Consider the following 19895-nt stretch of genomic DNA (forward strand, 5'->3'; position numbering starts at 1 on the left):
ATAATAAGCGAGGAACGCGAATTTAATCTCATTCCATGTTGTAATGTAATTTGAGAGGATGGACGGTAGCCATGATCTAGCTCTGTACCTAAGGGAGAACTGGAAAAGTCTAAGCTGGATCACTTTGCTACCTACTCCGTTTATCTTTAAAGTGTTGCAAAATTTGACGAATATCGGTAAGTGTAAGTTTGGGTCATCATTCGGTGACTCTAAAAATTGGTTCTAGTGTACCATGGACATCAGAAAGGGTTTTGATTCAAAATCATTAGCATCCACAATATGACGCACTATGCTCAAATGAGGTTCCTCATTCGTCGGGGTAACATAGTCTTTTTAGGAGGCGATTAGGCGCATGTGCAACCATTGTTACAAGTATTTGTTGTACCCGATGTCTTTCGTGGATATAACGTTCGATTTTGTTAATCATTTCAACGATGTTTCCTAAACTTTGGATTCCTTGCATACAACCTAAAATGAGAGAAATCGTAAAAAATTATAAAAATAGGAAAGAAAATGTCTTAATCTAGACGGAGAAAGATTAGAATAAAAACATCAAATTAGTCCCTAGAAACTACGCCAAAAACTTGACACGCCACAAACAAATGACAATATCAAAGTAATAAAATAAGTATCATCCACAGAGACCAATTCGAGTATCGAGTTCTACTATTTTTATGTTTATCTAAGACGATCAATTCGAGTTGTTTTGAGAACAATTTTGATTGGTTTTTATTAAAATATGATTTATAAAGAAATACTAAAAATATGAATTATATCTATATTACAGAACAAATAAATCAATTCAATCGATTTTATTTTGGAAAATTAAATTTTCAAAGATATAATAGAAAAATATAGGTTGCATCTTCTTTCAAAGCATACAACCATATCATTTAAGAATTTCTATTCGCATTTATATGCGCTTTCTCAAATAGGTCGTCAATCTATTCGTCTAGTTTTTAAGTTCAAATATCAAACTTCACCTTTTAGTTCTTCACTTGATATCTGAAGTTGTCTCTACTTTCGTACAAACATTCGTTAAATGCATAAATTTCAGATTGCAAGACAAAATTTGGTAAATAGAGTTATGAGTCAATTTATTTTACTCATGGAAGCTTTTAATTCAGTTAATAACAAGAATCATTAATTTGTAGATATAAATATAAGTTACTCATAATGCCTAACTTTCGTAAGTGCATTATCGTATTTTGAATTAGTAATTTACTTGCTTTCACATCATATCTCATACATTTATACATTTAGAATCCTTTAGACACACCTATTTTTTTTCTTTAAAATGGTAAAGCTTCTCTCAATTGGTCTGAGACACTTTCTTCGTCTCAGATACAATTGTTCGAAATTTCTAAGTCGAACATCAATTATACCATTTAAGTATGTAATTGATGCGTAACGCGTTCCTACTTTCATAGCGAACTTAATCGTTTAAAAAAAATCAAACAAACATGCATTTTTTGTTATACATTTTAAATTAGGAAACTTACATGAGGTATGTTTTCTAGACAATCCTCATGTCCTAAGTTCTAAAGTTAGTACTCAAGCATGACAATGGTAAAAACATATATATTGATAGACATGAATATGAATATAATAAAAATGTATAAAAAGAATAAAAATCCAGAATTGTAATGAAGCTTATTATACCAAAATGCTCCAGAGTGACATTACAAGACAACAACAAACTAGATCTTGTAGAAATAAAGTGGAAAAAAAAAACAAAAATAAAAAACTTAAGAGTGCTAGTATTTAAAATGACTTGGTCTCTTTTCTCATTATTACACAGTTATTTATAAGCCTAAAATCCATTAAGAATGGATTTATTGTGTGGTAAGAGACAATGATGATAAAGAGAAACATCTGAAACAATAAGAATTTGAAGAACCATCAAAACAACAACTTTAAAAACATAATTTGAGGCCAACATTTGGTGCGCTATGACCAGAAAAGGGCGCTACGGACAGGTGCGAGTGTTAGCTACAACCAGTACTGTCTGATACTGCCAGACAATAATGTTGTTTATTTTTATGTATGAGGGCTCCCACTACGAAAAATAATGCCTGCTACGGTCATACCGTAGTGGACTATGTTTTTTTTGTATTAGAGACTTTCTCTTTGTGTAGTCTTCGTATATTCTTCATTGGTTCGACTCCAATTTGTCATGTCTCATTCTCTTTTATCTAAAACATAGAAAAACAAAGATAAAGTTGTAAAATGCACCAGATAGAGATCAAACTACTTAAGATTCAAAGATAAAATACTCTAGAAACACAATTAAAATGTTACTAATCAACTTCCTAATCGATTAGGAGGCAAACTTGCTTCTTAATATATTATATGAAAGCTCTAATCGATTAGAGAACGAGTTTCGCTTTCCTAATTGGTTATAATTGTATTTAATTGATTAAGCACTTATGACGATTGATTTTTTTTAAGAAATATGAAATAGATGAAGAGTTTGAAAACATTTTAGTACATGTGTGCATCATCCTAAAACACTCATCAATATCATGATGTATCCCTCACATCAGTGTTCATGTATAAAGAGCTGACAAGAGTTCTACCATATTATTTAATTGATGATCTCTCTGCCTATTAAACAATATGGAGCATTAAGAATCAATATCCATGGTGAATGTTAGATCTAAATATATGTCTAGAGTTTAGAATCTAACAGATGTTCATCTTAGATCAAAATCTAAAGAGTATTTCTCAATAACGGTTCAAATCCAAATATAAAACAAGTAAACAAAGATGACATCGATATAGATTCATAAAATAGATCGCATACAATGCCATGATCAATAAATATACATACTATCAAATTAAACTTACATACAAAATCCCAACAAGAAATGTACAAAGAGAAGAAGGAAGATGAAGAAGAATCTCTCGCCATGTCCACCAAATTGATGTAAATCTAACTCTGGATCTTCAAGATGCAACCCCTAATGTTGTTTCTAAGTTACTCTCCACAAAGAATTATGTTGACGGAAATGGAGTTAATCGTACCCTAAAAATCTACATACAAATGAACAAATAGGAGTTGGAAAAGTAGAATTGTGTTAAGCCTTAGTCGACCTCGCTTAGCGCGATCAGGAAAAATAAACTTAAACCTCCTTGATTCGCGCTAAATACGCTCCAAGCACACTTCAAGCACACTCCAAGCACACTCCTAGTGTGAATTTCTCAATTCCCCACTGCCTCTATTTCTCTAAGCGCGCTTAGCCCGCTCTGAAAAACTTGGAATCTTCAAAAATGTTACTTTGGGTCTTGCTTGGTGCCTTTAGGTTTCTCATGTTTCCAATAGGCTTTGAAACCTACAAATTTGCACCAAAGTGATCAAACAAAATCTATTTATAAGATAATGCAACTATACAATATATACACAAAAGTTGAGGTTTATGCATGAAAGTCAATTGAAACAAGTCAATAAGTGTCAATTATTCACACACAAAATTACCACAATTTAGCACTTATTAAACTCTCCCTAACTTAGAACTTGTTTTTCCTCAAACAAGAATCAATTACCCTAAAGAAAACAAAAACAATCACCGAGCAATAGTGATCAACAAGTTTTTACAAACTGAAACAAATGCATGATTCAAATTTCAAAATTACAAGCAAATCAATGCTTACCACTATACTACAACGACACCATGGCTATGAAACAAATTCTAAGCACAAATACACATGTCAAAAATTCTAAAGTAATACATTTTCAAAGATGAATCACACCTAACACACAACTTCATCAATGGATGAAGAATAAACATGAGGGACATGACTCACACCCAACAATCTTGCTAACATCTTGATCAACTTATGAATTCATAAAAAAAAACTCATATTGAAAGCATAAAATCAAAAATCACAAAGGATTTTAAAGGGTTGTAATATGGTTTGGTTAACAAAGAAGGATCTTATCTCAAGGTAATTGAAACAAAAATTGCCTAAACAACTCCCCTCTGATACCCATCTACTTACGTTTCATTATATATTCTAGAAAAATACTAACGAGTGTCCACGGAGCACTGGTTAAGGGATTAACATGCTAAGTTGAACATTAACTAAAAAATTAAAAAGATATATTTTTTTAAATATATATATATATATATATATATATATATATATATATATATATATATATATTCAATACACTAAAAATAGAAATAATTAATTATTTTAATGAACATTGTGATTATTCAATGAACTGAATATAACATCTTTTTTATTTAAAAATCTTAACCAGTACCCTGGAGACACTAGTTAGCTTAATCTTATATTTTAGTATAACATTTAAGATAACAACAAAAATATATAAAAATATGTGACAAATATTTTACTAGATTTTAGATGATAAATTTTAAACTTTGCACAATTATCTAGTTGTGACTAGTATTTTAAAAATATACCGATTAGATTAGATTGCAACAATGATTTAAATTATGATTAGATTGCACCGATGTAAACACCACTATTAGGCTCATTAGAAGGAAAAATCCAAAAAAAGCATGGTTCACGTCCCTATGCTACGTACAAAGTTTGGAATGTAGAAGCTAATATAATAGTAGTAGCATTATTTTAGAGTATAGTATTACGTATGACACCGAAAATATTAATGTGGGTCTCAGAGACATTACCGTTGACATGAATGGAAGGTAACCGTTTAGTGTTATGATTAATGCCATATCAAAGAAGAATCACCCACAATTTTAGGCAATGTATTTGCGGCATTATGTCATGGTATGATAGTAATCCATCAATAATATATAAATATTAGTAAGTATATTTCAAAATTAATGGATTTGTTTAATAAATAAAAGAAAATCTCATCAAATAACTTATTTATTCTAAGAGATTAATTACTATGCACTGTCAGTGTAAAAAATATTACACTGTCGATTCATCACCATCACCCGTTTGTATTACTTTATAAATTTTTAAAATAAAAATCAAATTTATCTTAATATCCAACGTTTAGGATTAACTGATAGTGTAAAATTTCTTGGTTCTTTTACCGAGATAACCCACTTTTTCGAAGAAATTCCCAAAATAACCCAGTTTTCAAAAAAATTCCCAATCTACCCCACTTTTAGGAGGAGGCGCCAATTGGATTGGCGACCCCTCTTAAACATTGCAAGGAGGCGCCAATTGGATTGGCTAGGGCAGGTGCCCTAGCCAATCCAATTGGCGCCTATGTGTAATTTTTAAGAGGGGGCGCCAATCCAATTGGCGCCTCCCTTAAAAAAACCTCAAATGAAAAAACTTCCAACATGAAAGTTCTAGATATTTTCAAGACAATGAATTTGGACATAAATTTTGCATCATTTGGATTTTTTATGAGAAAGTTATGGGCAGTTGAAGTTGGACTTCTGAGTTTTTGAACTATTATCTGACCTATAATGTCTTGCATTATTGCATGTGTTTCTTTTAGAGTTATGAAATTTTGTCCAACATAACATTTGAAGTATACATCTCAAATTTTCCAATGCACTTGGTCCCACCTCAAAATAATTAAAAATGAGTGAGTTAGGTCCCAGCGAACGTGACCTAAAATTAGGGTTTCTGTCAGAATGACCTATAATGTTTTGAAATGAATGATGAGCTTCCAAGTTTCAAATGGATTTTTGATGAACATGAAAGTTGTTCATATGGAGACTGTTGTTAAAACTTGAATGGAGGCGCCAATTGGATTGGCTAGGGCAGGTGCCCTAGCCAATCCAATTGGCGCCTATGTGTAGGTTTTAAGAGGAGGCGCCAACTCAATTGGCGACTCCCTCATAAAATGCCTTTTTTGTCTTATAAATAGATGCGTTGTGTGACCTATTGTTTCACAACTCATATAATCATTTGGCTATCATGTTTGGTGTTCGTCGCCGATACGGTAAGGTGATTTATGCGAGAGACAAACCTCAATTGCTGATGCTGTTTTGGAACATCACCACGTTAGATCAACTGAAGAGGGAGCTGGTTCGATGGTTAGACAAGAAAATATCAGAAGGGGAAAAAATCAGAAGTATTGAGAGACTTGACAGTATCTTTGGTTGGGTGCGAATGAAGACTGATAAGGATGCTAGGGAAATGATGTTCGGTCGAGACGACATTAATTTGATTGTTGTAATAAGTTAGAATTATTTATGTTTTCAGATGTTTCATATTGATGTTGGTTATGAAACTCGTTGTAACAAGAACTTAATGATATATAATGATTGATTGTTACAGAAATACAATGTTACAAATAGCTTAAGATCTAGATATCATGTTACAAAAAGCTTAAGATCTAGATGATGCTCCTTGATTGGGACAGTTGTTTTTGTTGTGTCCAGGTTGACGACAGATACTACATAATCTTATCATTTTATCTGTGGAATCCATCTCTGTTCTGATACGTGTGCTGTTTGGCCTTCCTTTCTTCTTTCTACGCATCTCTTCATTGTACCAAACAATATCTCCTTCATATGGAGGCCAGTAATCCTCCATTGGTAGTACTGAAAAGCTTTGACTATATACATTCATGATGGTGTTGGCCTTGTACACATCAGATAAATGGGTGTAAGCGTCTTGACGAGTATAAACGCATGCTGCAATGACATGGGAGCAAGGTATGCGGAAGTCCTGAAATTTTCCACAATCGCACCAACTTCTGTGTAGTTTAACCGCGTAGGCTAAATTTGGTCTCCCCTCGCTGTTGCCCATTGTTTCCTGGACGCTGAAATTTTGTCTATGACGGTCAAACACTGTTACAGCGTGTGTCGTAGCTTGATGCTCTCCTCTTTCATGACCTTCATGCAACACTCACTGAATACTTGTCCGGACATTAACACTGCACTCCATCTTTCACCTCTGGTTGCGAACATAGAAGCCAACCTATAATAGGTTGATCTTACCAAGGCGGTTATCGACAGGTTTCGAATTCCTTTGAAAACCCCGTTCATGCATTCCACAATGTTTGTTGTCATGTGGCCCCATCGACAACCACCGTCAAATGCTCTTGTCCACTGCTCTATTGGGATGTTATTTATCCATCTCCCTGTGTCTTCATTAGACAGTCGAATCTCATCACGATAATATTGAAAAGACAGTTGAGTTAAAGCATACCCAACATTCACCACATTCTTGCGAAGATTCTTATCTTTTATAGCACGCATGAAGTTTTGTGCAATGTGTCTGATACAGTAGACATGTGTAGAAGGAGGATCATGCCATCCGTTGTCATGGTTGTTGTAGGCACTTTCGATGGCAGCATGTCTATCAGAAATCAGACATAGATTGGCTTGTGGAGCGACATGCGTTCTGAGATGTCGAAGAAAGAAACCCCATCCAGCAGCCGTTTCACCTTCAACAAGAGCAAAGGCAATGGGAAATACATTGTTGTTACCGTCTTGTGCAACTGCCATGAGCAAAGTACCCTTGTATTTTCCGTATAACCAAGTGCCAACAATTTACAGGAGAGGTTCCGTCTGGCATCATTGTTGGCACTGTCTCCAGAATTGCCACAGTTCATGGGACATAAGTTTTTAATGCCCATAAAAACCGTGGTAATTCTTTGAATGAGTCCTCCCAGTTGCCGAAAACCTGTTCAACAGCCTTTGTCCTCGCAATCCATGCTTTCTTGTAAGATGGAGTATAATTATATGTTATTCGGATATGGGATATAATTATACTCACCTTCACTGATGGGTCTTTATTTACCAGTGGCAGAATGTCTTGACATATCAAAGTTGTGCTCAGTTTACGGTGATCTTGTTCAACGTTAGTTGCAACGCAACTGTGTGGTGGGTTTATTGAAGCGATCTCCCAAGAGTCATTTTTCTTCTTGTAAGATGCAGCCAAACGAAACTTACAAAGCATGTTACGACATTCGATAACATACCTTCTAGAATCAGTGCGTTTCACTGTAAAGTCAACAAAGTTGTCCATGTGGTATTTTTTGATTGCCAAGACACATTCTTCTTTGGTACGAAACATGTCTCCCACCTTTAATTCGCCTACTGGTCTCGGATACGGATTATAGAAGACACTGTTGGACGTTTCATCGTCGTGAAGATCCATATTTGTCATATGTTGAGGAGGATTATAGGCATGACTAGGAGGTATTGGTGGTGGTTGAGCCTCATCTTCATCGTCGTTGTTCAGGATGTGATCAACCTATATCTCAGTCTCCTCTTCTTCTTCATCAACAACGTCGACCTCTACTTTTGCTTCTGGGTTGAGTTCATCTGACCATTGTGCATCATCTGCAGCATCTTCACCAGCTGGATCCTGATCGGTTAGTTGAGACTGTTGAGACGGTATACATGGTTGTAGAGTAATGTACAAATCGATACAATCCATGCCTGAATGTTCATGACTAAGGAACATGCTTTCAACATCTTCATCGTCTCATATCTTAAGGGGGAAAAACTTGCATTGACCATTCTCAAAAAATATAGGATTTTGATATGTCATCTTTGACACAATACCTGATGCTATAAAGGATTGTATTCTTTTTTTGAAATGCAAAAAGGTTGCATTTCTCTTCATCGTGACTCTAATGGTATCAGTGTTTCTAAAACAAAAACCATGAAGCTCAGACTCAAAAGTTTCACCGTTGCAGTGAACGTTGATACTGTATAATAATGAAGATGACATTTTGGAGATGAAAACTATTTTGCAAGTGCAGATGAATGTGAGTGAAGTGTCTTGGATGTTGATAGTAAGACACTTAAATAGATGGTATCAGTGTCTCACATGCTAGCTAGTTCTGAGATGATGTGTCGGACACTGAAGCTACTCTGAGATAATGTGTCAAGCATGCAAGTCAGTTCTGAGATGAGGTGTCTGTCATGCAATACAGTGTGAGTTGATGTGTCAAGCATGCTAGCTAGTCATGAGTTGATGTGTCTGTCATGCAAGACAGTGTGAGTTGATGTGTCAAGCATGCTAGCTAGTCAAGACAGAAATGAGTCTTCAACATGCAGGATACTAGAGAGCCACGTGTCTGAGATGATGTGTCAATACTGCAAGACAGTGTGAGTTGATGTGTCAACCAGGCAAGCTATCAAGAAGCTAGTCATCAGCATGCAGGAGACAAGACAGACACGTGTCGGACACCTAAGATGGTCAGAGATGATGTGTCAATCATGCAAGCCATCCATAAGTGAGTTGTTCAGCATGCAGGAGACAACAATGCCACGTGTCAGACATGCAGAAGGTGGCGCCAATTGGTTTGGCGCCTACACTTAAGGCTTGTACATGGTCGCCAATTTGAATGGCGCCCCCATGGAGTCAGTCCTCGAAACCAAGCATTCAGAACTAGCCTTGCATGCATGTACCCTATGGTGTCGCCAATTTGAATGGCGCCCCCTTTTTATTATTGTACATGGTCGCCAAATGAGGTGGAGACACCATGCAAACACAATTTTTTATGCTCTCCTCCATTTGCCTATAAATTCATCCACTCCTTCAACAATTCTTCCACACCAACATTCTCACTACTTCATCTACATTACTTCTTTTACAATTTCATCTTCAACAAAATCTTCCAATTTCATCTACACCAACTCCCCAACAATATGTCTTTACTCACAATGGGCGAAGCACACAGAGGAACAATTGCAAACATCGCAACATACGTAAGTTTTTTCTTATACTAATTTTTTATGTTTCATCTCCACCAACCCCATTTTATTTTGAAATACCAACTTAGTCAAGTGTTACATTATTTCTAGCACCGGTCAATAACAATCCCTTCACTTTTCCATATGCAAAAACGTAAGTTGTTTAAATTGCTATATCTTTACTTCCTTCCTTACAGTTTAGTACCCATAACTAATTTATTTTAACTTTTTGGTGTAGATGGTCGGCACGTGGTATGAATTACAGCAGATGTCCGAGACACTGTATTACTCAGTATCGCAACCTGTTGGATCACCTTCGACCGATAGACGTAAGCAAAATTACTTCATTAATTCGTCATATTATGTTGACTTTTTCTACATTCATTTAAATCCTATCGTCTTTAACGTTTCAGTTCATTTGGCGTCCATACCTTAATATGGATCATGAGCATCAGATCAACCCTGAAGACGCAGCCGTATGGACAACATGCACACCGATAATACGGTTCACAACAGTGGAGATGCACAACACCGATCGTGTGAAGCTGCAGTTCGGTATGGTCCAGAATATCCCAGACCCCCCAGCTAGCCTAGGAGAATGGCATATGCGTAAAGTGAACGACCAATGGAACTACAACCCTTGGCAAACCTTCGCAAGATCAGAGTGTCGCAAGTGGAAGCACCGTCATGACCATGTCTTAACTGACGCAGTCATGCCAAATGAGGTAAAACCAAGTCGTACTTATATGGCTTGGTATAGATCGGTTGGATTTCAATTCATCACCGATGATATGTACCTCTACGACCCACGCCAGACAAGTTACACACAAGAAGGATCAACATCTAACCCCCAACAACATTCTCAGCCCGGTTACTCACAACCACCTATCCGTCAAACTTTCTGTTCCACAAACACACAAACATACAACCAAAACATGCCATTCACCCAACCCCAATACCAAGAACATCCCCCATACCACCACCAACAAATGGACCATCAACCTTCGACCGAACATCGCTTCGCACCCACACCATCACCCTACCAAAGTCTCCTTAGCCAAAACACTAACCGCCCCTCCTCCTACCGTAGCCAAGAACCCCAAACATCACAATACCAAAACATCCCACAACCATACCCTTTCCAAACACCCCAACAACATTTCCAACCGTTCCTAGACCCATCATTCACACCCATGTCTCCCTTCAACCGTCCCGGTCGCCCATCCATGAGTCAACCACACCCCAACTTCTCTGGCATGGGTCATGAGCTCAGCTACGCCGGTACACCATCATTGAATACAGAAGACTATGCTGAGTTGGCTGAATACCTCAACGGATCTTCTCCTGTAGGAGGTAATGACGCTCCTGGACCATCAGATGAACAAACACCGATGCAGAATCGTTAACGTGGGTTAGGGCCAAGGGTTAGGGTAGCTAGGGGATGTGGGACCGGAGGTCGGTTAGGTGATCCCGGTTATCACCATTAGGATTCTTTGTGTAAAATCCAAATTTTATTAATATCAATTCGTATTATGTCAAATTTATCTTTGTGTAAACTCCAAACATTAGGTTTCTTTCATAATTCTAAAATAAACACATATCATAATACAAAACATTATAGGTCAGAAACCCTAATTCAAGGGCTTGTTATTGTTATGTTGAAGGGCTTGAATTTGGTCCCTTTTGGCAAAATTCACATACACATGTTTTGACAGAAACCCTAATTTTGGGTCAAGTTCGCAAGGACCTACCTCACTCATTTTTAATTATTTTGAGGTGGGACCAAGTGAATTGGAAAATTTAAGATGTCTACTTCACTTGTTATGTTGGACAAAAATTCATAACTCTAACACAAACACATGCAATAATACAAAACATTATAGGTCAGATAACAGTTAAAATGTCAAAGAGTCCAAGTTCAGGTGCCCATACCTTTCTCATAAAAATTGCAAATGATGCAAAACTTTAGTCCAAATTCATTATCTTGAAAAGATCTACAACTTTTATGTTGAAGGTTTTGTCATTTGAGGCTTTTATCATTCAAACTAAAGGGCTTGAAGTTGGTCTCTTTTGGCAAAATTCACATACACTTGTTTTGACATAAACCCTAATTTTGGGTCAAGTTCGCAAAGACCTAACTCACTCATTTTTAATTATTTTGAGGTGGGACCAAGTGCATTGGAAAATTTAAGATGTCTACTTAAAATGTTATGTTGGACAAAAATTCATATTCCTAAAAGAAACACATGCAATAATACAAAACATTATAGGTCAGATAACAGTTCAAAAACTCAGAAGTCCAACTTCAACTACCCATAACTTTCTCATAAAAAATCCAAATGATGCAAAATTTATATCCAAATTCATTGTCTTGAAAAGATCTACAACTTTCATGTTGGAGGTGTTTTCATTTGAGCTTTTTTAAGGGAGTCACCAATTGAATTGGCGCCCCCTTTTAAAAATTACACATAGGCGCCAATTGGATTGGCTAGGGCACCTGCCCTAGCCAATCCAATTGGCGCCTCCTTGCAATTTTTAAGAGGGGTCGCCAATCCAATTGGCGCCTCCTTCTAAAAGTGGGGTAGATTGGGAATTTTTTTGAAAACTGGGTTATTTTGGGAATTTCTTCGAAAAAGTGGGTTATCTCGGTAAAAAAACCTATATCTTTACACTGTCAATATATTTCAATTAAATCCTTATTTTAATTTTCAGTTTTCAATATAAGTTTAATTATTAAATTTTTATTTGTATATGTTGTCGAACTGTGGTAGATAGCTTTTATTCTTGATTTTATATTTTTAAAATAATTATAATAGTGGATTAACAATTATGTTTTTTTAACTATTCTTAATAACGTTAAATATAGATGAGAGAAGTTGAATTATTAGCTTAAAAACTAAATAAAATGTGGATTTAATTATGTAAAATGACTTTACACCGTCACTTAATTCTATACGATGGATATTGAAATAAATTTGATTTTTATTTTAAAAATTTATAAAGTAATACAAACGGGTGATCGTGATGAATCGACTGTGTAAATCTTTTTACACGGGTAGTATAGAGTAATTAATTCCATAAAAAATAAGTGAAAGTAAAAAAAAGTGCGTAAATTGATTATTGAAGTATGTGGTACTTATAGAAGAAATCATCTTATTCGACTATTTAATCGGTTGATGTATAACTGTTCCTTTTAATCCAGAATATCTGGTACGATCTCTTTGACTTCTCATCTTCTACCACCAAACATGTTAGAGATTTTAATTTGTTATCTTCCAACTTATACTTGACACACCTATATATATTTTTATTGATAAAAAAGCCCATTATATTATTTACCATCCAAAGGTTATAATTGGTAAAAAAAATCACTTTCCTTATGTTGTTAAGTTTGAAATTTCTGGTAGTTAAAATCAAAATTTTTGTTACATTTTTTTTTTGTATTTTGTGAAAAGTTTGTATTTATACGGGAAGTTTAAGAAAATCATGTATAATATGGGGAAAAAACATTCATTTTTACTAGGTTTTATGAAATTTTCGATGAAAAATTATCGCAAAAGTTGAAAAATTCGATAATCTTCTGAAAAATCAAAAAACATTATCGAAAATTTTGGAACATTCCAATAATCTCTCCAAAAAACCGATATACCAGAATGTCCAAATTCAAAAAATCCAGAAGTACAGAATAACACTTTACTTGTGCGGTCAAGAACTGAAAGGCTCATCCAAGATTCATGTATAAATTATACGCAGTTCTTCATCACTGACGCAATATTTTTCTTTTTAACTTGTTAAGAATTTAAATATTTTTCCATCTCTATGATATTGATAGTTTATTATTGATATTTATTATTGATATGTTGTAAATGACATGCATTTTCCTTCCGACACAATTCATCGGTAAGCAACATGGTATTATTGTTTCCACTGATCGTTTTGATACCACAAATGCAATGCGAGGGAGGAAAGATAAATTGATTATGGGTTGTGATAGAGGAGGAAACTATAAAAGAAAGAATACATATGAAATAAAAATTTCCTCATAAGGTATTTATAGTATGAAAGTTAAGTGCCCTTTTAGACTGAGATCTGTGCTAAGTGGTAATGGTTGGAAGGTGATAGTTAGGTGCGGGTTGCACAATCATTAACTATCTAAGGATTTAGATGGCCATGACATACTGGATCATCTAAAAGATCATGAAAGACAGTTTGCGAATGACATGACGAAATAAAATATGGCTCCAAGGTACATAGTTGCTGCTTTGAAAGACAAAGATCTATAAAACCTCACGAGTGTTACCCAAGTGTACTAGGCTAGAGCTATATAAAACATGAGCAAGAGATTTCCATTGACGGAAATGAAAAATGTTGTTGAGTCTTATTCATGGAGAGAAATACATGTGTTGGGCTAGAAATAAGGATAACTCAAATGTTGTTGTTGATATTTTTTGGACACATCCTGATTCAATAAAATTGTTGAATATGTTTTATTTGGTGTTGATTTTTGATTGCATATACAAATCAAATAGGTAATGGATACAATTACTTTAAAAATGCAGAATTTGATTTATTTGATTGTTGGTTAGCAGTTGATTATGGATTACTGGTTGTCGTCATCCTACAGGTATCGACTACCACTACTTGATTTTGTTGGTGTTACGCCAATGATGTTGACATTTTTGGTTGACTTTGATTATTTCAATCATGAAAGAGAAGAGAATTTTGCATGGGCACTGGAGAAGCTTAAAGAGTTGTTCTCTTCCGAGAAATCTCTACCAAACGTTGTGGTGATGGACCGGGAACTTACGTTGATGAATGCCATGAAAGTTGTGTTTCCAAATTCAACTCATATGTTGTGTACGTTCTATATTTTAAAAAAAAACATTAGTATGAAGTGTAAGGAGTATGTTAAATCATAAAGGCAAGAACATGGAACAATATCATGTATTCAAATAGAGAGTCTGAGTTTGTGGAACACTTGAAGGATTTTGAGGTTGTTTGTGTCGATATTCCTTTATTTGTTAAGTATGTGAGTAAAACATGGCTGACACCTTATAAAGAAAGGTTTGTTCCTGCTTTGACTAATCGAATCACTCATTTAGGGAACACAACAACGAACAAGCACATGGATGTGAGTTTGAAGTTATTACATTATTAAATATAATTTAACATATATTTCTATTTATGGTTTTTAGGGTGGAGTCTGCTCATTGGAGACTAAAAAACATGTTGACTACGAGCCGAGGAGATTTATGCCGAAGTTGGGATGTTGTAAACACCATGTTGAAGTTGCATCTAGGATCATTCAGAGTGTCATTTCAAAATATTATTGTCAATATTCAACATCAATATAACACTCAATTCTATGCCAGTTTGCACAGTTTCGTTTCAAGACAATATATACAGCACATCGAAAATGAGCTAGAAAGGGTAAATTGTATTGGTGCCAACCAAGATGCACGTGGTTGCTTCATTAGAACAACACATGGGTTACCATGTGTCTATCAACTTTCCAGTTTCCAACTACAAGGTGATCATGTTCCTTTAGAATCAATTCATGCATTTTGGCAGAAATGACACATTGAAGACCATGAGGTCAATCATGAAGATAGTGGTACACAATTGGATTTAGAAACAAAGTGTGAAGAGTTGAAGAAATATTTAAGTACTTTAAATATTGTAGGCCAAAGGGTGTTAGAAAAAAAGGTTCGAAAAATAGCACATCCATCAACAACTTTAATGTGTTCACCGCCGGTGAAGTACAAGCAAAAAAGAGGAGTTAAGAAGATCAAAAAGGGTTAAGAGAGTGATGTGTATCACGATACTTCATTGTGGGAGTATGAGGGATCGCATGAGACTCAGACTATGAAGAGATCATGCATAAAACCAAATGGAAGTCAACCGTCATGTATGTTGGATGGAAGTCAATCGTCCACCGAATCTTCGAGATAAGTCTACTTGTCTCAATGTCGTGATTTCTTACATACATACATTGATGACATTGTTGATGTTGATAAAGATGGAAATTATGGCTTTGGTTCTCTTGCAGCTCTACTTGGATGGGGAGAAGAGTCATGGGATTTGGTTCAGACACAGTTAGATACTAAATTTCATAACACCTTCAATTGTATTCCAAATTGTTCTATGACATGGTATCTATAGTTAAGAATGTGTTGTAAGTATAAACCTCGGGTGTGTAGGGTATGGATAAATGGATGATGATTCCTGATATGGATTACCCTATTGCTTGTAGATATTGTTAGCAGAATAGCAGAAAGTGGAATTGGAAAATTTTGTATTCCATATTTCGTGTGTTTACAAGAATACAATTTTGGGATTTATACAATTCAGTATTAGCTTACTTAGGTATGTAAATCTCCTATAATAAAGCTATAATAAATCTATAATAAAACTGTAATCTCTTATAATTAATCTATATCAAATAATATCCCTATAATATCTCTTAACACCCTCCCTCAAACTCTAGTTGGTATGGTGGATGCCAATTGGAGTTTGCTTAATAAATCTTTGAAGCGCATCGGATTATGAGTTTTGGTGAAGGTATCAGTCGGTTGGTCCACAGAAGGAATAGAAATCAACTGTATGGTGCCATTAGTAACATGATGGCGTACAAGGTGACAATCAATTTCAATGTGTTTTGTGCGCTCATGAAAAACATCATTATGGGAAATCTGGATAGCACTTCTATTATCACAATGAAGCATAGTAGCAGAAGATTGTGGAACGCCCATATCGTTTAACAACCATCGTAACCAAAGTAACTCAGCAGTAGCATCAACAAGAGCGCGATATTCAGATTCTGTGCTTGATCGGGCAACAACTGTTTGCTTTTTGCTACGCCAGGAAAGAAGATAATTTCCTAAGAAGAAACAATACCCTGTTGTTGAGCGAGGATCAGTAGGGTCACCTGCCCAATCTGCATCAGAGTATCCAGATAGGACCAAGGATGAATTAGCAGAGAAGCGTAAACCATGAAAAATAGTACCTTTAACATAGCAAATGATACGTAGAACTGCAGAGAAATGAGATGACCGAGGGGCAACCATAAATTGACTAACTTTATGGACAACATATGCAATATCAGGGCGAGTGACAGTTAGGTAAACAAGACTACCAACAAGTTGTCGATACAAGGTGGCATCTTCAAGAGGAGTGTCGTCAAGTGGTGTGAGTTTGGAGTTGACTTCCAATGGTGTCAATTCAGTCTTGCAGTCTGTGATTCCTGCTCGAGAAAGCAAGTCAGAAGCATATTTGGCCTGGGAAAGATAATAGCCTTCTGAGTCTTGGGAAACTTCAAGCCCCAAAAAATAACTAAGGGAACCAAGGTCTTTCATTTCGAAATGTTGACTGAGATATTGTTGTAAAGCTGAGATTCCAGTCTTGTCATCTCCGGTTATGATCATATCATCTACATAAAGAAGCAGAATTACAATACCACTATCACTTCTTCGAGTGAATAGAGCAGAGTCATGTGGACTAGAGAGAAAACCAAATTGTGTTAGAGTAGAACTGAACTTGGCAAACCAGACTCTTGGAGCTTGTTTCAACCCATATAAGGCTTTTTGAAGTTTACAGACCTTATGGGGAGAATGATATCCTGGAGGAGGGTGCATATATACTTCCTCTGTCAAATCACCGTGAAGGAAGGCATTTTTGACATCCATCTGAAAAAGCTTCCATTTACGAACTGCAGCAATGGCCAAGAGGCTACAAACAGATGTTATTCGAGCTACCGGAGCAAATGTCTCTTCATAGTCTATACCATACTCTTGAGTGTACCCTTTGGCTACAAGGAGAGCTTTATAACGTTCTACAGTTCCATCAGAACGAGTTTTAATTTTGTAGATCCATTTGCATCCAATAGGAATCTTATCTGCAGGAAGATCAACTAATTCCCAAGTATTTGTCTTTTCTAATGCTTGAATTTCTTCAGCCATAGCTTGCTGCCAAATGGGGTTAGTACTGGCCTCTCGATAAGAAGAAGGCTCATGAAGAGTTTTAATAGCAGAGTAACAATGGTAATCATTAAGACGAGTAAGTGGATTACTTACTCGGGTGGAATGGCGAGATGCAGGTACAATATCAACATCCGGAACAGGTTCAGTGGGAGTAGGTGAGGGCGGATGAGTATTGAGCTCAACATCTGGAACAAGTTCATTAGGAGCAGGTGAGGGAAGAGGAGTATTGAGGTCATTAGAGTTATCTTCATTAGAACTTGGAAACAACTCAACTGAGGGATCAGTGAAATAAAATGAGTCAGTGTCAAGGGAATGATGAAATGTAGAAAGAGAGGAGAACATTGTGTTTTCCCAAAAGGTAACATGACGTGAGATGCGTAATCTGTTAGAGATTGGATCCTAACATCGATATCCTTTGTGTTTTGTGCCATAGCCAAGAAAGCAACACAAGCGAGCACGTGGTTGTAATTTTGTGTGCTCATGAGGCTGCAAGAGAACAAAACAGACACATCCAAAAGGTTTAAGAATGGAATATTCAGGAGGCTTACCAAATAGTTTTTCAAAAGGAGATAAGTTTTGAAGATTTATGGTGGGAAGCCGATTAATTGTATAGACAACATTAAGAGTTGATTCCCCCCAAAACTTTTCTGAACACGAGGCTGAGAGGAGAAGAGCACGAACTGGGTCAAGGATGTGACGGTGTTTTCGTTCAGCCCGACCATTTTGTTGGGAGGTGTGAGGGCATGAACGTTGAACCACGGTGCCTTGCTGACTGAGAAACTGAAGCAATGAAGATTCACGGTATTCCATCGCATTGTCTGTGCGAAGAATCTTAATAGCACAAGAAAATTGTGTTTTAACCATACGAGCAAAAGAAATATAAGTTTGAGGTAATTCAGAGCGATTTTTCAAAAAATATATCCATGTAAAACGAGAAAAATCGTCAATAAACAATACAAAATAACGAAAACCATTTATTGAAGAAACAGGAGAAGGCCCCCAAATATCTGAATGAATTAAATCAAAAGGACTATCTGAAATAGAAACACTACGATTAAATGATAATGCAGGTTATTTTGCAAGTTTACAAGGTAAACAATCAAAAGACTCAAACTTTGTGGATCCTAATAACCCACGAGATATTAGAGGTTGAGTTTTGCTTGCTGAGGCATGACCAAGTCGAAGATGCCATTGATGAATTGGAGAATTCATAGTAGCAGCAGAGATATGATCTTTAGGAAGGTGAAGAGATTGTAGCTCAAATAACCGACCCACCCTGCGACCCGTCCCAATGACCTGCTTCGTTTGTAGATCCTGTACCTGAACACCAGAGGGGGGAAAATAAACATTCAGTCCTTGTTCACACAATTGACCAATGGAAATAAGATTGAGTTTCAAGTTAGGAATGTAATATGCGTCAGGAAGGGTGAGATTTAAGGTGGATACATGACCGGTATGAGTTATGTTCATTGTATTGCCACTGGCTGTGTGGATTGGTGGTAGAGATGAAACAAGTGTCGCAGCAGGTAATAATTTAATATCAGTGGTCATATGATTACTACATGCAGAATCAAAAAACCAACGAGAATTACCAGAAGTAGTAGACATGGCAGTAGAGGTATTGGAAGACATAACCTGTTTGATTAAAGTTTCAATATCACTCATAGTAATAGTCGTCGAACCTTCAGTGGCAGCAACAGAGATGGAGGAAGATCCAGACTTTGGAACATTCTTGGATTTGGTGAAGCCACGATTTTGTTTTGGAGGTCGCGTGGGACAATGTTCAAGAATGTGATCGATACCATGGCAATTCTTACACTCTATAGTAGGACAGTTAGCAAATATATGACCGGTGCGATTGCAATTGTTACATGGATGATGATTCGATTTTTGATGTGAGAATCGAGTAGTTGCAAGAGCAACATCTATTTGAGGAGTTTTGTCTAGGTTCAGACATGTTTCTTCAAAAATGATTTCTTGAATAGTAGTGTCCAATGATGGAAGCGGATTTCGATGTAGCAGTGAGGCTCGTACGGCTTCATATTCGGGCCGAAGAGCCATAAGGACTTGAATGAGATGAAGGTGGTCTTCACTGATTTTGGCCAGAGATATTTGGTGCCAAATTGGTTGGATTTGAGCAAGAAATTCATTCACTGATTGACCAGGTTCTTGCTTGGTATTGTGAACTGTGGTCCATAACTGATAATAATGTGCAAGTCCAGTTGTTTGATAGTGGTTTTTCAAGAATTCCCAATTTTCTTTTGCAGAATCGTAGTCATTAAACTGAATGTGAATAGAC

This window comes from Lathyrus oleraceus, chromosome 4 (assembly GCF_024323335.1).
Source record: "Lathyrus oleraceus cultivar Zhongwan6 chromosome 4, CAAS_Psat_ZW6_1.0, whole genome shotgun sequence".
Lineage (NCBI taxonomy): Eukaryota > Viridiplantae > Streptophyta > Magnoliopsida > Fabales > Fabaceae > Lathyrus > Lathyrus oleraceus.